The sequence below is a fragment of the Lynx canadensis genome, chromosome A2 (genome assembly GCF_007474595.2).
Source record: "Lynx canadensis isolate LIC74 chromosome A2, mLynCan4.pri.v2, whole genome shotgun sequence".
NCBI lineage: Eukaryota > Metazoa > Chordata > Mammalia > Carnivora > Felidae > Lynx > Lynx canadensis.
In genome coordinates this window covers 136038858-136063361 of record NC_044304.2, presented here as the reverse complement: position 1 = coordinate 136063361, position 24504 = coordinate 136038858, and the positions used below count along the sequence as shown (strand labels likewise).

At 37.3% G+C, this 24504-nt stretch overlaps 1 pseudogene; it reads right to left on the bottom strand.

Annotated features, from left to right (window-relative positions):
• LOC115501831 overlaps positions 1 to 24484 on the bottom strand; it is a 122127-nt pseudogene extending 97643 nt beyond the window's left edge.
• Between the last annotated feature and the right edge of the window lie 20 nt (positions 24485 to 24504).

Sequence of the window (24504 nt, the reverse complement as noted above, 5' to 3'; positions counted from 1 at the left end):
TTAACAAGATAACATGTCACACAACACTTTGAAAATGCATAGCAAAATTGTAGCAACCCCCACAAAAAAAACCTAGGAAGTACATTTCTTAATCTAATACTTGATTTAAAATTTTTTTCTCAAGATTATTTAAGCTAACATAGCACTTTGAACAAAGAAATCTTTGATAGAATATAGGAAACTCAAATTCTGAAAAATAAACCACTTTTAAACCTCCAAAACAAGAAAAGAACTTTGAGATTTATGGACCAGCAAAAGACAATAAACAAAAAACAAAAACCATCATGTCTAGAATACAGAGTTTTAGTTTTTTTATGATTTTGTTCATTCATTCTAAAAACTTAAAAGACTCTGACACAGGAGTGATGGCACAAAACTCCTTGATGAGCTTACATGAGAAGGGCTCCCTTGATCCTTTGTCACAGTCATTGCCACCATCAATTATAGCTCCTTACACAGTCTCCAAAGAGAAAGAGCCTACCCGGGAACACCAACATAGCTGGGAAACACTGAAGATTTGGCATGAGAAAACATTTAATTTTTGCTGCTTCTATCAGAAGGGATTTTACAGCAAAAAGTAGTGTAATAGATGTACTTAACATAGTCATAAAAAAGGTTTAAATTTGAGATTGCTTATCTTTTGGAATGAAGCCTTAGGGGAAATAATGGAGTACTTTTTTATACTATGACTTTTAGGAATGTTTTAATAATGAAGAGATTTGATTAGCAAACTAAGTATGGAGAATATAAAGTTCATTGTCTTAAAACACAGGAAAATTCTGTTTGGATACATCTTTTAAAATATTACCTTTTGAGTAAACCCGATTTCTCTGTATCTTAAACAAACTACCTCAAAATGCTGACATTTTGAATTTTATTACAATTTTTATCTCTCCTTCCTCTTTGGTGCTGAAACAGTAAAACATTTCTCTAGTTTTGTTCTTTAAGCTAAGCTCCACTTTTCATTTGAATTTCTGTTCTCAGATGTAATAGAACAATAAATGTATATATAAACATGTTCATGTAAAAATATACAATAGGCTACATTCGTATAAATTTCTGGTTAATCTAAAGGTTGTCTTCTTTTTTTTTTTTTTTTTAATTTTTTTTCAACGTTTTTTATTTATTTTTGGGACAGAGAGAGACAGAGCATGAACGGGGGAGGGGCAGAGAGAGAGGGAGACACAGAATCGGAAACAGGCTCCAGGCTCTGAGCCATCAGCCCAGAGCCTGACGCGGGGCTCGAACTCCCAGACCGCGAGATCTTGACCTGGCTGAAGTCGGACGCTTAACCGACTGCGCCACCCAGGCGCCCCAAGGTTGTCTTCTTAAAAGATCCTCCTCCAAGGTTTTTATCCGTACAGCTAAGAGAGACTGCTGTAATACAGAATGCCATCAATGCATTTTTCCAATGCTAAATGATTCTTCATACAAACAAAAGAAGGAAAAAGGGGAATATAAAACTTTCAGTACATGTTGTGCACATTAACAACATATCCTAAAAGAAATTCAATTATGAGTTACATTAGCTTCTTCTAGAACAGTAGTTCTCAACTGGAGGTAATGTTTGCCCCCATTTGGCGAATGTCTAGAAACATTTTTGGTTGTCATGACGGGGGCAAAGGGATGCTTACTGGCATACAGTGGGTAGAAACCAAGGATGCTGCTAAACTTCCTACAGTGTACAGGACAGTCTCCTAAAACAGAGAAGTATCCATCCCAAAGTGCTATTAGTTGCCACAGCTGAGAAACCCTGCTCTTGAAAAAGAAAATAGGGCACCTAAGTGGCTCAGTTGGTTAAGCATTGACTTTGGCTCAGGTCATGATCTCACATTTCATGAGTTTGAGGCCCACATCAGGCTCTCTGCTGTCGACACAGAGCCTGCTTCAGATCCTGACCCCCTCTCTCTCTACCTGTCTCTCTCTCTCTCTGTCTCTCTCTCTCCCTCTCTCAAAAATATATAAACATTTAAAAAAAGGAAAAAAGTCAAAGTCCAAAGCCCATGTAGTCCATTAAATGTAGACAATAAAACAATTGATGAAGGTGGTAGCATACATAACAGTCTACAGTTTCAAATTCTACCAGTTCCATTTTACATTCCCACCAACAGTATACAAGGGTCCCCTTTTCTCTGCATCTTCACCAGCATTCCTCTTTTGTCTTTTTGATAATAGACATTCTAACAGGTATAAGGTAATATCTCATTGTGGTTTTGATTTGCCTTTCCTTGATGATTAATGATGTCAAGCATCTTTTCATAACTATTGGTCATTTGTGTGTCCTCTTTGGAAATATATCCATTCAGTTCCTTTGCTCAGTTTTTAATTATTTGGTTTGTTTTTGTGTTTGTGTTTGTATGTGGTGTTTTTCTGTTTGTTTGTTTGTTTGTTTGTTTGTTTGTTTTGCTATTGAGTTCTATGAGTTCTTCATATATTTGGATATTAGTCCCTTGTCAGATATGTGGTTTGCAAACATTTTCTCCCATTTCGTAGCTTGCTTTTTCATTTTATTGATGGTTTCCTTTAAGAGTTTTACAGTTTCAGCTCTTACAGTCAAGATTTTAATCCATTTGAATTAGACTTTAAGATAGGGGTCCAATTTCATTCTTTTGCACGTGAATATTCAGTTCTCCGAGCACCATTTTATGGAAGAGAGTATCCTTTCCTTGTTGTGTATTTTTAGAGCTGTTGTCAAAAATTAATGGACTGTATATGCATGGGTTTATTTCCACGTTCTCTATTCTGTTCCATTGATCTGTGTCTGTTTTTATGCCAACATCATACTGTTTGGAATACTATTGCTTTGTAATATAGTTTGAAATCACTGCAAGGTTTTGCAGAGGTCCTGGTAAGCCCTTGGCCATTAGTAATGAAACAGTAGTGATAGTCATTCTCCCAGTCAGCCTGCTCCACTGGCTTCTGCAGAATCCACAGCACACATGGGGCATGAGAACCTTCGGGGATGATGGGAATCCCGGTTGTAAGGACCTACTGCCTCTCTGAGATGTCAATATGGGAAAATGAATCATTCCCAAACCCACAAACCTCTACCCCTTCCCAGTCCGTAGGCAGTTTTCCTGTCTCTCTATGTTCAGTAGCCTTCCCTCTAGCATCTCTTCTTCAAAAGGCTTAGGCTGTGGGGGTCCAATTTCATTCTTTTGCATTTGATATCCAGTTTGTCATACACCATTCATTGAAGAGACTATCCTTCTTTGCTTTTGTCAAAGAAGAGAAGAGCCTTTGAGTTCAGGCCCTTCTGCTTTACATCCTTGCCAACTCCTGAGGCAAGATATCACCAAGACTAGCAAGCATACTTAAACTGGAGAGGAAAGAAAACTACATACTCAAATTAATATTTTAGTAGATTGTCCTTTTACACATAGTTTATTTATGACTTCAGTATGTGAGCTATAACTTTAGTATGTGAGCTTCACCAGGTGTTAAATGCAGATTTAGTCACATCAATATTCAAATCGCAGTGTTCCAATTACCCACCTGCTAGGCTATGGGAAATTCAGGCTTTGTCATTAGAAACCCAATCTTGTGTGTACCTGTGCTAACAAATCAGAACTGTCTTCGCTGTCCCACAGTCATGATAACTGAGCTCTACAGCAGATCTGGAATTCCACTGTCCTCTTCCTTGTTGCCACACTACAGAAATGGTTGCCAAGAGAAGCTTGAAATCTACTACATCCAAGTTGACTAATGTAGCGCTACCTTTGAGATCACTGTGACTGTGGTTACTAAGTAGAAAATCTATTTTATTGCTCTTGAGAAGAGGAATGAATCTTCTGTGTTATATTTAATAGAGGTAGGGAAGTTATCCTGTTGTTTGAAATACAGAATATTCTGGTGACTAATGAGAACAGCTTTTCCATTAGTCACCAGAGCAAACCAAACTGAGATTTCAAAGCTCAGGATAGGACAATTTCGTGGAGTGGCTCTGCCCCATATTGTAGACTACTTCCTCTGGCTCCAGCACCACCAACAATGCCACAACAGCATTTCAACAAAAATTTCTCAAGTAAGGAGATAAAGAGTAGTAAAATTGTCAAAAATCAGCTCTGTAGTTTTAAGTAGACCTAAACTCTGCTAACCAAGCCTCTATTGCTGGATTACCAGACTCCATTTTCCCTTTTTCTCTGCAAACTAGCATTTATTGGAGCCCCTTTAACCATCAAATTGTCTGAGTCCCATTGATGAACAGAGGTTAAAACTTTCTTTTTCTTTGAGTTCTGTGACCTCTGTGTATGGTAGGAGATGCAAATGGGTATTTGGAATTGGAGCACCACCAGAAGTTACTGAGCCATAGCACATTACATTCTGATTTAAAGAATCTCTTTCTGACTAGTGTTAAATCAAGATGCCTTATAATTAAGGCTCTAACTGGTTTCCAAAGAGAAAAATTCATACAAGAAGCAGCCATTACAGACGATTATTTTAATAAAGTTTATTTTTGTCACAATTTGCTGGTTATTCAACTTTTTTTCTACATACCTTGCCCCAGATTCATTCTTAGCCCTTCTTTGTGGTCTGCTCTATGATCCAAGATGCTGAACACTATGGAAGGCATCTGTGGATTACATGTGGCCAGCTGGCTCCCATTTGTATTTGGCCAAGTGGAGACCTCAGTAAATTAGAGGGTGCTAGAAAGAGGTGTGTGTATTACACATTCTTCATTTTGTCTAAAATGTGTTTCTTGGCAGTGTTTTGCATCCCCTCCCCTACTGTGGTTTCTGTCCTGCACTCCTTGTCTATGAACTGTCGCTATTATTGGACTAGTAATGATGTCTCTGCATTTCTAGTCTCTAAATTCCTCAGCTTCTTTGTTGGTTGACTTAATCTTGCCATAATTCCTTAATTTCTATATTCATTAAAGTCTCATATCATCCAAGTTTGATTCTATTTCTTTCTAGGACTCTGATTGTTACAATAGCTATTCTATTTGTTACACGTATTATATGTTTTTTTAATCACTATATTCATGTTATAATTTAGTTCTTCTCAAGCTACCATAATAAATGAAACTTGCCATAAACAGCATTTATCAGAAAAGGGGGGAAACTCACTGCCACCTGCTACCAACAACATTACAATAGCTATGGCTTAGCAGTTAAAGGATTAGCTTCCATTTTACTGAGATTAATAGGGAACATGAATAACAAGATCTCCTTAAGACTTCCTATGATATAGAATGTTCACTAATGCCAATAAAATTAAACTAATCTTAGCACTAGATCATTTTGCATGGACAGCCATTTCCACTGCTGATGTGCCTGTCATATCACTGTGTTATTTTCAATATATAGCAGGGCTGGAGATTTACTAGACAGTTTACAGCACCAACAGGTTATGCTGAGCTCAGCAGTGTTGCCAAGCAAAAAGAAATATTATATGAGGGCAGCATTTGTTCTAAACAAAAAATCCAAGCATATTTCTTCCTTATTTAAATTTGCTCATGGAAACCATTTTCCACAGGTAAGTGAACAGTGAATGTGTTTGCAATGTGCTATTGCATTCCTACCCGGTGCAGAAAAGATGGGAACCATGTTTTCATAAATAAAAAGCGACAGGCCATGTCATTGCCCTCCTCTTTAACTCTTCCCCCCATGAGTGTATGTGCAGTAGGGAAGGTTCTGCTTCACACCAAGCCAGGGAATTGAATATTGATGGAATTTGCTGACAGTCAGTGGATGAACATTTCAGCATAGAACACAAAGGTCATGTTTGCTCTAAATTCAGTATGTTTAATTTGATTTGGCTAGTTAATTATGAATATAGTGCTTGCAAAGGTAAATCAGGTAAAAAAGAACCACAGTACAAGGAATCCATAAACTATTTAATTTTCAGCCACGTTCTCTCCAGTTACACAACTCCTTTGGTATGCGGTCCAAATTTAAAAGTTAATGTAGTTTACTTTAAAAGAAAATTTGGGTGTACTATTAAATCATTTGTAAATGTCTTTGATAATTTATAGACAGCATAAACTAAGGAGTAAAAGGAAAACCATTGTTGAGACATGATTCCTTAAGTCACCGAAAATTTATTCTGTGTGTCCTGCATGAGTCAAATTCACAGTAAATTCTGAATGCTCAAATAAGTCATTGCATTACCTCCACTGCTCTCAGGACTTTTTTTTCACTTATGCTAATTGTATGCAAGGTCTTAGGCAAAACATTTGCCTCATTACCTAGACCTAGCATCTACAAATTTATTTTAAGGATACCAGCCATCTCAGGGAAGAAATATAGTTAGGGGTCTCCCTATCTTTCTACTACAATGAAATAAATTTATAGAAAATAAATAACTTGATTAAGAAAGTGGCTACAGTAAATCCTTGAAGAACATAAAAGTAAAACCTGAAAGAAAATATAACTTCAGAGTTACATAAAAATCATTTTGTAGTTGGGATGCATAGTTTAAGAATTTATTTTTATAGATGTAGAGGCTAATTTAAGTCATCTATTATATAATCAGATTATACATAATAGTGCTGGACACTCTAAGGGACACAAAGATTATAAACCACAACCACTCAGAAGGTTGTGCTTACAGAGATAAGATATATTCATATATTCCCACAAAGATTAAATGCCTGACAGTATACGACAATGTGTGATAGTATACTGCTGTGAGATGATGTCTTCCTTTAGGTTTTTAAACCATGTGTTCACACCGTTGATTCAGTATTGGTATCAGCCTCTCCCACAACTCTAGAATGCCACAGCCCTTCAAATGCTGCTCAGCTCTCCTTAAGGCTGTCCTTACATTCTCCAGTGAAAGTAAGCCCTCTGCATGACAGCTTCTGCTGTTCTCAGCTCAAAGATCTTATAGCAATGTTTTGATCAAGCAAGGTGAGACTGTGACAATAGTAGAGTATTTCTACCCTGAGCACTAAATTCCAAAATGGAAAGAGAAAAAAAGTTTTTTTCCAACTTTTTTTCCTCTTTTTTATATTTTTTATTCTTTTTTAAAGTTTATTCATTTATTTTGGGAGAGACAGCGACAGTGGGGGGTGGGGGCGAAGGGGCAGAGAGGGAGAGAAAATCCCAAGCAGAGTGCACACTGCCAGTGCAGAGTCCGACACAGGGCTCCAACTCACAAAACTGCAAGATCATGACCTGAGCTGAAAGCAAGAGTTGGACACTTGACTAAACCACCCAAGCACTTCTCTCTCTCTCTTTTTTTTAAATTTAAATTTTCTATAGCTGACAACTGCTGGCTAGGTATTACTGACAATTCATTTTTAATACTCTGCTAACATATAGTGTGAATCTATACACTGAATTCATTTTTAAAAATTTTATATTTTAGTGATCAAAAGTGAATAAGGCCCCTGTTATAGAATAGGTTACACATATATTATTTAACTTAAATTCTCCCAACATATCATATTGTGGATGAAACTGAGGTTTGGTTTGGAGACCTACTCATGGTTTCAGAGGTCAAAAATGACTGGGCATAGATTCAAATCCAATCTCTCAGTGGAAAACATGGAATTTTTTTTTTTTTTACCACTCATTGAGTCAGGGTTTATGATTTTATCCTGTTATGCTGGGGGGATAGAGACTGAAGACCCAGATATAATCATAGCAAGGCTGGAAGGTGATTTTCTTCATGGCCTCTTATGAAGGATTATATACTGGTAGTTACCATGACAAAATGACAACGTAAAATAGAAATATGTTCAGAATAATATAGCCTACTGGTTCTTAGGGAAGAATAAAATCAACAGCTCTGAATATGTTTGTGAGTTTATAAACAGAAGTAACACACAGAAAACTCTAGGCTTTGTTTGTTTGTGTGTGTGTGTGTGTGTGTTTTGTTTGTTTGTTTGTTTGTTTGTTTAATGGAGTAGAGGTAGCCAATAAATACCAAACACCTGGAAGCAACAGGAAGTGATAAGTCTCACCTAAGGTTGTTCCTCAGGTTTGAAAGAGCCCCACAATAAGTTTTAAATCCTAAAGAAGAGGAACAAGGAAACATCTGGTGCCTAAGAACATAAAAGAATTGTCAAAGTTCATAGAGTTGGAAGGGTAATATTCCCAAATAATATAAACTTTATTAGAAAATAAAGTTATGTGTTAGTCATATGCTGAATACTTATGTTAGCTTTTTCTACACATCTGAATAATATTATCTAAAATAAGAAAAGTTAATATTTAATATGCCCTAGAATTTACTAGATTTTAGTTACGTATAACTTAGAATGCATTGAAAGAACACATAATTGCATTATGAAATCTATGGGTTATTTTTATATTTTTCCCAAAAAGTAGCAGCATTCCCAGTGTTAATTTTAGAAAAAAGTGTGTATTTTCTCAGTCAGTTAACAAATACTTACAAATACTTATAAACTATGAGGAGTACTATGTATGTAAGTTAAATTTAAATTCACTTGAAAAATACAATTACATTTCCTGATATAAGAGCATGAATCATCAATTTTATTTGTGAAACTCAGATGCCACCTATTGTTTAGAAAAATAAATACATCATTTTTGTTAAAATTCTATTTTTACTACCAATTTTCATGTCTCTGGAGAAATATGAACACTGTACACCTAGAACAGAAGCTGGCTCTCCAACTGTACAGAATAATTAGCGGTTTCGAGGACATAAAAATATTAAGTGAAGCTGTGATATTTAATATTAGGTAGGAAGAAGTAAACTATTCTTAAATACCCATATCTTCAGAGGAGTACATTTTGCCCTAGTAATTATTTTTATATGCATATAGTTTTTACTTTTAGATCAATGTCATTTCATATGCAATTGTAAGAAATAATAGAGAAATATTATTTATGCTTTAGTCTGTTTTCCCCCATACAAAAACTAAACTACAAATAACCAGGATATTGACATTGGTAGGGTCAGGACATATACTTTCATCATCACAAGGAAACCTTCTGTGACCATTTTATAGCCACACCTGCTCCCTTACTACCTCCCACCACCTCCTTAATCCCTTGCAATCACCTATCTGTTCTTCAATTCTATAATTTTGCATTTAAAGAATGTTATATAAATGGTATCTACCATACAATATGTAAACTTTGAAGACTGGCTTTTTCACTCAGCATAATTATCTGGAAATTCACCCAGATTGTGGTATGTATCAATAGTCCATTTTTGTTTTATTGTAGTAGTACTTTATTGTATTTATTTGTTTTATTGTAATAGTATTCCATGCTATGGATATACCATGGTTTGTTTAACCATTCACTCCTTGAAGGCCATCTAGGGTATTCCCAGTTTGTGGCTATTACAAATAAGGATACTATTAACATTTGTGTACTGAGTTTTGTGTGAACGTAAGTTTTCATTTCTCCGGGATAAGCTCCCGGGAGTGCATCTGTTGTTTTGTACAGTAGTTACATATTTATTACTTAAAGAAACTGCCAAATAATTTTCCAGAGTGGCTGTACCATTTTACATTCCATCATGATGTGTGAGGGGTCCAGTTTCTCTGTATCCTAACCAGAATTTGACACTGACTCTGTTTCTTATTTTAGCCATTCTGATAGATATGTAGTGGTATCTCATTATAGTTTTAATCTGCATTTTCCTAATGATGTTGAAAATCTTTGCATATGCTTATTTGCCATCTGTAGATCCTCTCTAAAAGGTGTTTTCGTGTATTTTGTCCCTTTTTCTAGCTGGATTGCTTTATTTTTATAACTTTTTTATTCTCCAGTTTTGATAGTTCTATATATATTGTAGAAGCTTCTAGTGTTTTGTCAGATATGTAATTTGCAAATGTTTTCTTCCAGAATTTGGCTTGTATTTTTATCCTCTTAACAGAGCATAAAGCAGGGCCTTTCATAGAGCAAAAGTTTTAAATTTTTATCAAGTCTACTTTATCAGTTTTTCCTTTTATAGACCATCCTTTTGGTGTCAGGTCTAAGAACTCTCTCTAGCTATTGAGCCTGAAGATTTTCTCTTATTTTTGTTTTTTTTAGAAGTTTCATAGTTCTATATCTTATGTTTAAGCCCATGATCTGTTCTGAGTTTATTTACATGTCAGATGTGAAACTCGGGTCAAGTTTCATTTTTTGTCTATGGATGTCCAATTGCTCCAGCACCATTTTTTGAAAAGGTTATTTTTCCTCCATTGAATTTCTTTTACAAAATTGCTTCGTCAAAAGCCAAGCATATTTGTGAGTCTATTTCTGTGTTCTGTCTTCTATTCCATTGATCTGTATGTAGATCTCTCCACCGATACCACACAATCTTGACTACTGTAGAAATAATAAGTCTTTAAATCAGGTAGAATGATTCTTCCCACTTTATTCTTTTTCAAGAATTTTCTAGTGCCATTGCCTTTGCAAATAAATTTTAGAATCTTGACTATATCTACAAAAAGTCTTGCTGAGATGTTGAGAAAATTGCATTAAACCCACATCTACTTTAAGAGAACTGTCATCTTTACTATAAGACTTCTAATCTACAAACATATTGTGTCTTTCCATTTCTTGAGAATTTTTTTTATGTTTCATCAACATTTTGTAATGTTCACTGTACAAGTTCTATACATGTTTTCTTAAGTATTTCATTTTTTCATTGTTAGTATGTGGAAATACTGATTTTTGTATGTTTATCTTATTCTTGCAACCTTGACAAACTCACTTATTTTAGCAGTTCTTTTGCAGATTTCTTCAGATTTAATACGTATACAATCATCTCATCTGAAAATAGAGACAATTGTATTTTTTCCTTTCTAATCTTTATGCTTTTTGTTTTCTTTTCTTGCCTTTATTGCACTGGCTAGAACTTCTAGTACTGTGTTGAGTAATTAAGTCATCTGAATCAGAATTTTCTTTGTGGGAATGTGTTTAGCTATATTAGGCATCTAATAGATGTCTACTCATATATTTCTCCTTTAGTGAGCTTTAAAAATTTTCTTTTTCTTTTCAGGAATTTGTATATTTCATCTGTGCAATTAAATTTATTGAAAGCTGCAACATTATTCCATTATAATCCTGTTAATGTCTGTAGAATCAATATTGATGGTATTATTCATTTCTTTTTGTGTGTGTCTGTGTTTATTTATTTATTTTGAGAGAGAGTGAGAAAGGGGGAGGGGCAGAGAGAGAGGGAGACAGAGGATCCAAAGTGGGCACTGAGCTGACAGCAGAGAGCCTGATGCCAGGCTCAAACCCATGAGCCATGAGATCATGACCTGAGCCAGTGTCAAAAGTTTAACCGACTGAACCACCCAAGCACCCTAGCCTTATTCATTTTTTATTTTTATTTGCAACTTCTATTTTCCTGATCATTTTGGCTTTAGGTTTAGTAATTTTAGCTTTGCTGAATTGTATTGCTATTTCATCAATTTCTGCTCATGTATTTTTTCTTCATGCTTTATGTTTTTTCCTAGTTTAAGGTGAAATTTTAAAGCATTCACTTGAGACAGTTCTTTTAATATAAGCATTGATAGCTATAACTTTCTAAGGACTGTTTTAGTCATTTTGCTAAAGGTACTTCAGAAGCATTCTACACTTTTTTACAGGTTCTCATTTCATTTTCTTTTAATTCAATATATTTTCTAATATACCTTGTGATTTCTTTGAGATAGGATTAATTAGAAATATGTTGTTTAATTTCAAAATATTGAGGGATTTTCCAGATACATTTTTATTAATTTCAAATTTCATGTTTGTCATAGAACATAATTTTAATATTTCAGTCTTTGTAAGTCTGTTGAGATCAGTATTGTGCTCCCAGAATATGTTCAATGTGGGTAAATATTCTATGTGCACTTGCAAAAAAAAGACAAAACAAATGTGTTCTTCTGTTGCAAAGTGGAGTGTTCTATAAATGTTAATTATGTCAAATTGGGTAATAGTCTTTCCATATGCTTGCTGATGTTTTTGTCTATTTGTTCTATAAATTAATGAAAGAAGAGTGTTTAAGTTTGAAACTAGAGTTGTAGATTTGTCTCTCCTTTTAGTTGTATCATATCAATTTTACTTAATGTATTTTGAAGCTCTGTTACTATATACATACATGTTTAGGGTTGGATATTTTCTTCATTATATGAACCCATGTCATTATGCAATGTCCTTCTTTATTCCTGGTAATATTTCTTGTTCTAAATCTACTTCATCTAATATTGATATAGCTAATCTAATTTTCTTTCAACTAGTGTTTATATGGCATATCATTTTGTTTCATTTTTAATCCCTCTTTGTCCTTGTTTTAAAGTAGGTGTTTTATTTTTTTATTTTTATTTTTTTCAATATATGAAATTTATTGTCAGATTGGTTTCCATACAACACCCAGTGCTCATCCCAACAGGTGCCCTCCTCAGTACCCATCATCCACTCTCCCCTCCCTCCCACCCCCCATCAACCCTCAGTTTAAAGTAGGTGTTTCATAGATAGTATAGAATTGGATTTTGCTTTTTTGTCTGATAGTGATTTTCTCTGCCTTTTGATTGGGTGTTTAGAACCTTTATATTTAACGAATTATTGATATGTTTAAATTTAAATCTGCCATATGTTACTTGTTCTCTACTTATCCTCACTTTTTTGGGCCTTTTCCCTCTTTTCCTACCTTCTTTTGGAATGACTGCATATGTATTTTTATGACATCTTATCTCCACTATTGACTTTTTGGTTAGATTATCTATTTTTTTAATTTTGTGTTTGTTCCTAGATATAATACACACACACACACACACACACACACACACACACACCTCATCACAGTCTTTCAATAATGTTATACCGCTTCACATATAGCATAAGAAATCTTACAATAGTATATTCTATATCCCCTCTTTTTTTATTTGTATTTATTTTTAATTTTTTTAAACAAAAATTTTTATGCTTATTTATTTTTGAGAGAGAGAGAGCGTGAGTGGGGAGGGGCAGAGAGAGAGAGAAACACAGAATCCAAAGCAGACTCCAGGCTCTGAGCTGTCAGCACAGAGACCAGGTTGGGGCTCAAACCCATGAACTGCGAAATCATGACCCAAGCCGAAGTGGGATGCTTAACTGACTGAGCCACCCAGGCGCCCCATATTTCTCTATCCTTTTCTACTTTGCGTCTCAAATCAAGATATTCACAAGCTGTATTCTTACCTGGTGCTCAGGGGTTTCTTCCAAGCTCATATAGATGCTGAAAAAACTCAGTGGTTAGTGTCTTTAAGACTAAGGTCCCTATTTCTTGCTGGCTCTTGGTTAGGGGATGCCCTCAGATCCTAGAGGCTACTCTCACATTCTTGCCACATGGCCCCCTTCATCTTTAAAGCCAATAAGAGGATTTCCCTCTCATCAAATATTTCTCATACTTACATCTCTGACTTCTGTGTCTGACCTCTAGATCTAGATTTAAATGACTCATGTGATTAGATCAAGCTCAAAAAGAATAAGCTCCCTTTTGCATTTAAGGTAACATAATCACAGAAATGCTATCTTACCATATTTACACATGCCATCCACATTCAGGGCAGGGGTCACTTGGAGTCATCTTATTAATTCTGCCTATCACACAAAGCATGGAGACTCATATAAGGTAAAACATAATTCTTAAAGAAGAAAGATAAGAGACTTTCAATCTATAACCTCTCCATTTAACTAAAAATCTCACTGGACAGTAAGATGTTTTTCATCTTACAGTGCCATGTCTACCACATGCCTGACATATAATAGGAATTCAGTAAGTATTTGTTGAATGGAACCCCTGACTTCTCTTTGTAAATAACAGAAGTCTAAAGTATCTGTTGATTAACATTATTCTCCAACAATCTCAGTTGCCTTAATTGTTCAAGTCAATCAGGTGTCCTAGATTACACTTGTAGGGGCTTACTGGTTGAATACTCCAACAAAATCCCAAGTGAAATCAGTTTCTAGTAAAAGAAACACAACCCTAATCACTATTTCCCTGCATTGTGAGAACTGTAAGTATGAAAGATGCAAAAGGAAAGCATCAGTCATCACACATGCATATGTGATGTAAGTCTATACATTAATATAGTAATCAGGAAGTAGGACCTATGGAGCACTTTCTTGGTTTCTGACAGATGAAATCAGAGAGGTGATGTTTCTAGATAGCTGGCACATTGCAACCATTTCTGTTGTCTCTCAACTCATTTTTAATCCCATCTTTCTTTTCTTCTGAGAAAACTTTTAATACCCTTTTCCATTTCCACTTTGTCTAGTTGCCTCTTTTCCCAGCTCCCTCTTTTCTTCTTTGCTACTGCTTTCAGTCTCTTCATTATCCTTTCTCTCCATGTATCCTTCTCCACTCTCCCTTTCTCTTCTGTCTCATTAAATCCCTTGTTCTTCTCACCGCTATCCTATCTACTGGTTCACCTCCTCTCCCTGACTAGTACTTGTTCTCTTAAACAATTGTTACTTGCTTTTTTATAAATTAGCTTTTCATTTTCTGTTTCTGAATACTAAGTGTAATAAGAACAATATGTTACTTTATCTATGATGAGTATACATATCTCTAATATCAGCATATAAGGACAAAATGAAATATTAAATATTTTTATCTTATGTAATCTGAACTCTTATACACAAATAGAAATCACACATTGCACCAGAATGTCTCTAATCAGTTTCCATCTCTATATACACCCATACAGAACCCTCTTACAAAGCTGAGCAGTACTTATATTGTCCACTAGATGGCAAATGATCACTCAAGGAGACTGACAATAGAGAAAAGATCTTATAGAATTAAAGATTTGTTATAAAGAAAAGTCAGATTTTTTTTTTTTTTACAAGTACGGTAAGTACCAAATAAAATATCCTAAAATCACCTTAAATCTTTATCCAGGACAAAATCCTTCCAAATTCCTATTTATAATTATTTATGAATCAGAAACAAAGCAAAAATTAAAAAATAGAAGTAAGTTTATAGGAGGAAATGTTTCTTAGCTATAGGGACTAAATAAATGGTTCACAATTATTCATCATTTAAATAGAAATAAATAAAATGAAAAGGTACCATAAGCAGCTCTGTCAGTAAAATGGTCTAGGTTTTAAAACACTGTAATCACTTATAACTTATGTCTAGAGGGGAAATATGAATGATCATATATAGAGGACATATTTAAATAACATAATAGTTTAGTGAAGGATAAATATATTACTAATGAGGGTGGAGTTCATTTCTACAAGGAATTACCAATTTAAAATCTATTGGGGGCGCCTGGGTGGCGCAGTCGGTTGAGCGTCCGACTTCAGCCAGGTCACGATCTCGCGGTCCGTGAGTTCGAGCCCCGCGTCGGGCTCTGGGCTGATGGCTCAGAGCCTGGAGCCTGTTTCCCATTCTGTGTCTCCCTCTCTCTCTGCCCCTCCCCCGTTCATGCTCTGTCTCTCTCTGTCCCAAAAATAAATAAACGTTGAAAAAAAAAAAAATCTATTGAACCAAATCAAAATCATCTCTACATTTATCATATGCAATAAAAAATGACAGGTAAAATACATCAGTAGCCCTAATGTTCCAGGTATTCATGCAGTTCAATAAAAAAGTGGGATTACATCAAACTAAAAAGTTTCCGCACAGCAAAAGAAACAATAAAATGAGAAGGCAACCTACAGAATGGCTCAACATATTTGCAAATCATATATCTGATAAGGTGTTAATATCCAAATATATATAAATAACTCATACAACTGAAGATAAAGAAAGCTAACAATCCACTTAAAAACTGGCCAGAGGAACTAACTGTACAAACAGTTTTCCAAAGAAGACACACAAATGGCCAACAGGTACATGGATAGGTGCTTGACATACTTCTCATCAAGGAAATGCAGATCAAAACCATAATGGGGTATCACCTCACACCTGTTAGGATGGTCACCATGAAAAAGTGCCTTTCCACAACATTGTAATTTACAAAAGGAAAAAATATATGATTAGGGTAAGGGTCTTGAGATGGGAGATTATCTTGGACCCAATGCAAATAGTCTCCTTACATGTGAAAAAGGGAGGCAGAAACCTAGAAAAGGCAAGGGGACAGATTCTCCCAGAGAGCCTCCAGAAAAGAAAGCTGGCATCTCAATTTTAGCCCTGAGAAACCCGTTGGGGACTTCTGATCTCCAGAACTGTGGGGTAAAAAAATTGTGTTGTTTTCAGCCACTGTGTGGTAAATTATGACAGCAATAATAAGAAACTAATGCAATTCCTTAGCAAAGAAATATCAGACATTTCTTTTAAAGTAAGAAAGTGATTGCCTAAACTTGAGTAAGATTTGCTTAATATCTCAGAAAATACTGCAGGATAAAAAGCACTCATCTTATGGAACACATAATGAAAATTCTTTTCCTTGTAGCTGATAAAATAATTATTTGTGGAGAAAGGCTTGATTTCTTGATAATGTACTTAGGTAAGTACATTTTAAGTGAGATATACACTCTGGAGCTGACAAGTGTTTTTGCAAGTTTCATGGGCAAGAGGAAGAACATTCTGCATCGTAAAAGAGATGGATGGTGGAGTGCTGGGCTGAGCTGCTCTGGGTCAACTAGGGGAGGGGAGGGATGTAGAATCCAGGAATAGAACCCAGAGTATGTGTCCCGGGAACTGGGTGAAGGAAATGCCAGAAGCTGCAGGGCCCCTTCTCCATTTCTATACTGATCAGCTTTTTGCTGGGGTAATAAACCATCTCATAGTCTCAGTGGCTTAAACAGTAAATAATATGTCTCACTCATGAGTTTTGGTGGTGGTTCTGTTGGGCCCAGCTGGGTTCCCAGTAGCAGCTAGACTTGGGTTCAGAGCTGCATGATGTGTGTTTCATGCTGAGACTCAGGCTGCAGAAGCAAGCCTGTCTAAGCATCCTGTTCTCACAGAGGATGGTAAGAGTGCAGGAGGGTAATAGGCTTCTGTTAGAGGAGAGCAACTTGTCACTTCAGGGAGAAGAGGGTGAATGTTTGCTGAACAACACTCCAGTCCGCTGTAATCCCAGAACACTTCAGTCAACTAGGAAACTAATGGTGAACCTGGTATCATTTGAAATGTGGTAAAAGCCATAGTGTATGTTGAGTTTTGCATTAAAGTCTGCACAGGACTGAAACAGTAAGCCCAAGGGAATATGGAAGATAGCAAAAGAAAAAACTGGGTTAGTATTACTTCTTTAACCTAAAGGAAAAGGAAGGTGAACCCCAACATTCTGATAAGCAACATTTCTATCAGGTACTGTACTGAATAATTTCATTCTCGTGTATTTTCTCAGGCTTGTGAAGTAAAGGGGGGAAAAAAAACTCAGGAAGGTTAAGAATATTGCCCAAGTCCCTGTAGTTTGTATTCCATGATGGTAATTCGGGAATGTATCATTAAGGAAAATTGAAAAACTAAGTCAATGGGCACAAGAAATGACTCTAAAAATAGAAGGCTAGAAAAACACAAAAAGATGGCAACCTCTATCAAAATTGGGAAGGACGGTTTTGCATGGAAATGAGGTTAAAACAAGCTGGATCAGTAGCCCAGGTGAAGTCATGGTCCATGGATTTCTGGAAGACAGCAGTGCAGCCTCAGACCCCAGGAGACTAGCTGGTGCCAGCAGAAGCTACAGTTTTAGAGAGATAGCCAAGGAAACAAATTCAGAAGAGTTTGTAGTGGAGCTGAAACAGAGGCACTACTGGCCCATTAGAAATACCTTTGAGGGGCACCTGGGTGTCTCAGTTAAGTGTCCGACTTCAGCTCAGGTCATGATCTCACAGTTCACAAGTTCAAGCCCCACATCAAGCTCTGTGCTGACAGCTCAGAGCCTGGAGCCTGCTTCAGATTCTGTGTCTCCCTCTCTGTCTGTCTCTCCTCCCTCTCGCACTCTTATCTCTGTCAAAAATAAATAAACATTAAAAAAAAAAGTACCTTTGAAAGTTAGAAAAATGTGCCCTTTTTTCCTTTGTCACAGACCTATGTCAAAGTACGTGGTTTGGCCATTCCCACTTGTTTCTTCCAAGGAGGCAGCCTAGATCTGCACAACCTTATGCCATCATACTAGTTTGGCTGGGATAAGAAGGGAGAGATGGAGGTTAAGGACTTCAGTTATAAAGAAGGGTATTCCTCTAAGCTGTCCACACGAGTGAGAAAAATAGTCTATTTATATGGCTGTCTGGTCGAGATTTAAATATTCACCTAATGTTGGATAGGTGTTAAATAGTTGTCTTTTTGTTGTTAAACTTCTTAAAGGAAGAATAAATGTGGTCTATCTTAGATATTACCAGACACAATAAAAAGTAATTCATAATTTGGCAACATTCTAAGATTTTAAATACTTAGGAGAACTCACAACGAGTCACAATTAAATCAAGTACCATTGCACTAAACTTGCACTACAAAATACTGTTTCAGAGTATGCATTTTCCTGAAATGGGCAGTCAACATGAATTCAGTTATAAAATATACAAAATTATCTATTCTGTCTAGTTTTTTATTAGATGTCCCACATCAAAATTCCACTCAACCTTCAGGACCTGATTCAGATCCCAGGCTAACCTTGGTCAAGGTTCCACAAATAATATTAGATGATCCTGATTCGTGGGTGTTTTGCTTGTGCCTCTTGTGGATTTTTTTTTAATTTTATTAATGTTTATTTTTGAGAGAGAGATGGAGAGAGGGACAGAGTGTGAGCAAGGAGGGGCAGAAAGAGAGAGACACAGAATCTAAAGCAGGCTCCAGCTGTCATCACAGAGCCTGTGATGCAGAGCTCAAACCCACAAGCCATGAGATCATGACCTGAGCTGAAGTTGAACGCTTAACTGAGTGAGCCACCCAGTCACCCCTGTGCCTCTATTATGAATTAACTTTTATGATTATAGGTAAGTTTTGATTAGAAAGCCTAGAAAAGCTACTTATCCTTCAAGCCCAGCCCAAAAGTTCTTTTTTATTTGAAATCACCCCGACCATCCATAACCTACTTTGTCACTCCCTCCCTCTAGGCTAATATTAAAGGTAGAGTACACATCATGTGACCTTACTAACTTATATAGCTGAGAAAGAATTTCTTTAGTGGTGGGGGCTAGAAGGGTCGAGGTTAACTAAACATTAGTGAGCTCATTGAAGGCAGAGAATGTAAGATATCTTTTTCATCTTTGCTCCTCTGAAATGATATAGAGCCTAGATCAGAGTTTCTAAGCCTGGGAACTATTGACATTTGGGGCCAGGTAAGTACCTGTAGAGGGTTGCCCTGTGCATCGTGGAATATTTAGCAGTATTCTTCTTCAGTCTCGACAGCCAAAAATATCTCCAAACATGGCCAAATATTCCCTGGGGGATAAAATTGCCCTGGTTAAGAACCACTGATCTAAACCATTGTGGGAATTAGTGTGCATTGACTTGATGTCAAGAATTATCAAGTTTTGTTCTCCACCTTACATCTTCCACATCATGTAGCACTAGAAAGGAGTTCAACAAATGTATTCAAATGAATAAATAAATCTTTCCTCTGAGCCATTAAAAATAGGGTTTACAGAGATGGTATGTTTTCATCTATTCATGAAAGAGACAGTATGGAATATTGGCTAACGAGGCAAGTTCTGGAGTCAGATTGGGTGGGTTCAAATGTATGTCATATGAGTTTATATACCAACTCTCAGCTTGCCAGTACAGTAACCTTGAGCAAGTCATTAAACTTTGCTACACCTCAGTATCCTCACTATCAAATGTTGATACAAATAGTATTTAGCTCGACAAGACTATGTGAAGATTACATGATAAGCTATGCAAAACACTTGGAGCAGTACATGACAAGAATCAGTTATTATGTATATATTATGTGCATATATCAGTATACTGTATAATACAGTATAATGTATGTTGTCTATTACAGAACATGTATCAGTAGACTGTATAATACAGTATAATGTGTCTTGTCTATTACAGAACATACAGACATATACAATCATTTTCAAAGCAACACATAATAATTGGTATAAAAAGGTTCTGATATCCACCCAGTGGATTTTTTTTTTTTTTTGTATGCTTTGAGTGCTATGTACTATTCTTTGAAGATTTCTGATTTTAGGAGCACACTGAGGATAGATTAGAGATTGGCATTCTTCATGGCCGGGAAGCTGCTTACTGAAGGCTCCTGTGGAGATGGACTGGGGTCTGTGATTTTGGCAGTTACTTCTGGTGGGCCAGTTTCACATTAAGTTCTGTGTTCACACTCCCATCTGCCACCCTCAAGTTCTTGTTTAAACAGTACATCCTGCTTTTTACCTCTGATCCATGGAATTAAGGAGAAGTTCTGTGTCCAAAGTTGCATTCAAGAATTTAAAAGGTAGATAGAAGCAGAGATCATTATTCAAATGTTTATCCATTCATTTGACAGACATTTATTGAGCATTTAGTGTGGCAAATCTTGTTATGGAAGTTGAGAATTAGCCTGGAACAAAGCATTCAAAAGTGGCTGCCCTTTCAAAGCTTACTTTACGGTGGCAGGAACAGCACTTCGGGAAAGGAGAGCAACAAGGTCAGAGGCTATGAGACAGGAACATGCTTAGTGCGTCAGGGAGCCACCGAGAAACCATGGTGGCTGGAGCTATGTGAGCTTGAGTAAGAAGAAGGACCTGAGGTAGAGAAGTAAAGGGTGGAGTGTGAAGGAGGAGGTCATAAATTGCACAGGCCCAGGTCATTATAAGAAATTCAGCTTTTACTGCGAGGGAGTTAGGAAATCATTGAAGTATTTTTATCAGACAAATGAAACCATCTGAAGGCCCTTTAACTGGATCATTCAGGCTGCTGGGTTCAGAATAGACTGGGGCAAGGTGGCATACAAGAGCAGAAGCATGAAGACCAGTCAGGATTCTGCTATAAAGTACTAAAGTAAAACTACAAATGAGAGAAATGATGTTGGCCTATGCCACATGGACAGCAGTGGTAAAGTTCTGCATGTATTTTGGAAGCAATACATTTAGATTTTGCTAACTTATGAGCTAGCTGATGTGGCCATTGAGAAAGGGGGAAGTCAAAGATGATGCTAAGACTTTTGACCTGAGCAACTTTTGACCTGACTTTTAAAGAATGGAGTTACCTGTTTTTAAGTAAGAGAGTAACAGAGTGGAATGTCAGGTAGAGATGTGAAGTGTAACATTCATGTAGGAAGTCAGTAGGATTCATGGTCCACCCTGACAATAGGAGTTGTTACTGGAAGTAGGGTGACATCCAGCCCCATGGCACTCACCTAGAGTGGGAAACAGACTGTTGTGCTATCTCCCTGGATAAGGGGAGAAGCCGATTGCAGTGGACAGCTTGCAGGCCCAGAGACCAGGGCTACAGCATAGGAGACTGATTCCAGAGGTGTGGAGTATAATGGTGCCATGGACAATGACTGTGGGGCCCCAGGCCACCATGTGAGAGAAAGAGGGCATCTGGGTGGAGACATGACAGAGGAGTGAGGAGTGAAAAGTCCACTTGCCCACCACAGAGTCCCACTGGAAGGGGAAAGGGGACAGCAAGTCCACTCAGCATGGAATGGACAACAGCCAGAAAAGCAAGGCCGAGACCCAGCTGGCCAGCTTCAACCCCTTCACACTCAGAATGAGTTCATGAAGGTTGATCTGCCAGATTGAAGGCCTTGCTGAAAGAGATCTAGGCCCTTCTGAAGGACAAACAGGTACTCTTTTTCTTGTGCATGCCCAGCGCTCTGATGCAGCAACACGACATGTTGAGGAAGAAGAATCAATAGGCAATAGATATACTAGTCCAGAATTCAGGACAGGGGACCAGATTAGAACTCTCAATTTTGGAGTTGATAACGTATAGATAACCTAAAGCCATGGGACTGAATGAGAGAGATCACCCAGAAGGGAATATGGATAGGGCAAGAAATCAAATGAATTCTGGATATATTTTGTAGTTAGAGTTAACAGGATTTTCTGGCAATTTAAATGTAGGTATAAAAGATAAGATTCAAAGATGACTGACTCCAAGGATTGGGGGGGGGGCACAAAATGAAGCTATTGATGGACTGACCCTGGGGTTCTCCAATACTGGAGATAAAGAGGAATCAGCAAACCGAGAAGGAATTGTTATAAAGGAAGAAATCAAACTAGGGAAGTGTGATATGTTAGAAGCCAAGTGAAGACAGTGTTTCAGGGAGCAAGTAATGGTCCTTGAAACCTGTGTCAAATGCTACTGGATTAATATAAAAACTGAGCGATGACAATGGGATTTCACATGCTAGAGATCATGGTCAATCATACTTAAAGCAGTGTTGGTTGAGAGGGATGGGAACAAAAGAAAGGTTGCTAAGAGAGTGAATCTTAAAAGTTCTTGATCACAAGAAAAAAATTTGTTGTAACTTTGATGACAGATGATAAGTAGAGTTACTGTGTTGATCATTTTGCAGTATATACAAATATTGTTGCAGGATTGTTTTACCTTAATACTCAGGATTCATTGTCTCGCTACTTTGAAGAATGAAGAGGTGGACCCAAAATGAGCAGCAGGCAAAAGTTTATTAGAGTATAAGATTGGAAAGGAAGAATAGTATTAAAACTCTCTTTACAGAGAGGGGGATATTAGAAAGTGAATGCCCATCGATTGTAGGCAAGGGTCCTTGTTTTATAAGGTTCAGGTCAACCCCTCCCCCCCCCTTTTCCCTTCCCCCCTAATTCCTTCTCAGGTCCTACCCTCACTGGCTTGATAGCTCCAGGTGCTGGGTGGTCCTTTCCTGATTGGCTCGTTTCCTTTGTATGAGGGATGGTCTATGGCCATATCATTCCTTGTGGGTTATAGGTCTTATGGTCTACTACTTATTTTTAGTCAGGTCTTTTGTCAGATCCCTGAGGGGAACCTGAGGGGAAGTAGGTGGTGTGTTACTTTCTCAAGAGGAGCCTTACACCTGGGTGGGGCAGGGTATGCTGTGGTCAGGCACTCCCAACTTTGTTCCAAAATATGTCTTTCTCCACCCAGGGATCTCAGGTCCTAATCCTTTTCCTCTCTTCCTATTTTATCCTATCTTTTCCTATCATAATATCAATTCATTATGTTGTATACCTGATACTGATACACTGTTTTATGTCAATTATAACTCAATAAAAAATAGGTAATGATAGGAATTGCTATGGGAACAGAAGAAGAAAAATGATATAGAGAGATTATAAGATTATAGACAACTCTAAGGAGTTTTGCTGTAAAGGAGAGAAATGAGGCAATGAATGTTGTGGAGGAAGGTGTGGTCAGTTTTGTTTGTTTTTAGTTTGGACAAATATTAGTATGTATTTATGCTAATAAGAGTTAGTTAACAGAGAGACAAACTTTATAGACACATGAGAAAGCAAGAGGTTGCTGAAGCAATGTCCCTGGGCAGGCTACAGAGGATGGGTTCCAGTTCACAGGAGAAGTGCTAGCCTTTGCTAGAAACATGGACATATCATCAATATGAACAGAAGAGAAGGTAAAATATTTTTTGGTAAGTAGGTGGGTAGATGTCCTGGGAGTGTAGAAATTTCTTTTGTGATTAATTCTTTTGTCTAAATGGATCAGGATACCAGGTCATCAGCCAAGAATGACTTTGGAAAGAAGATAATGAAATGGTTAAGGAAGGTGTGAGTGTAAATGAATCAGAAATATTTGAGGATTGCTGGAATGTAGGGCAATCTTCTTAAGGTGAATCTTCATGAACTAAAGGTGAGACAAGACAATGTGGCTTTGTTTTTTCCTTCAGTCACATTCAGTGACTCAAGAAAGATAAGTTTAGATGGGAGTTTTAGATATACCCAGGACTGTGGTTTAGGCAGCAAGTAAGAAAAAGATTGAGGGCAAACATGAAGGTATAAGCATTGGAGTGATGATAATGATTAACCATGGAATTTAATCTCCTTAAGTAGGGAAATGTGGACACAAAGTGCGGTGGTCAAGGTCAGTGAAGGTTGCAGAATTAGTGCACTGTAGGTGTAGTGAGTTGGAAGGATTTTTGGAATTTTGTGATGTGAAAAGGTAAGCTGGAATATGAGAGGTAGCATTGAAAAGTAAGTTTGATATTGAGATTATAGAAGGATCTCAGTCACTGTTAACTATGTGTTAGATCCTGTGAACCATGTGAATGAGGGTGGGGGATAGGCTGGAGGGCAAGGTCCCTGGAGAAGATCCATCTCCGCCATAAGGAGGGTAAATCTCAGCTTTCAAGAGTTTAAGTCATTAGGTTTATACTCGAATGAGAAGGGGTTATTTCTAAGAAAGTTGGTAGGTTTCTACCAAAAGGCTTTTGATCTAGTAAGACTGACAGTGTAGCAGTCAGTCAAAGATCTTCAGTGAGAGTCTGGGTTTGGGCATCTACAACACTGAATCCTGGTTGTCGCTCAAGGTCCTGGGCGTTGCCAGGCAACTGAGGCGCCTGCGTTGCCCCAGGCAAGTGGCCCAACCCCTTTGTCTTTGCCCGCTTCCTGTCACTGGTTCACTTCCTGTCTCTGGCTAGCTTGGACTCCTGGAGTGGGGTGAAGACCTGCCCGGACGCACCCTCAAGCCAGGGGGTCCAGGCCCCAGGGGCAGGTCGGGGGGTTAGGAGTGACCGGGACATCCTGGTCCAGCTGAAGGACT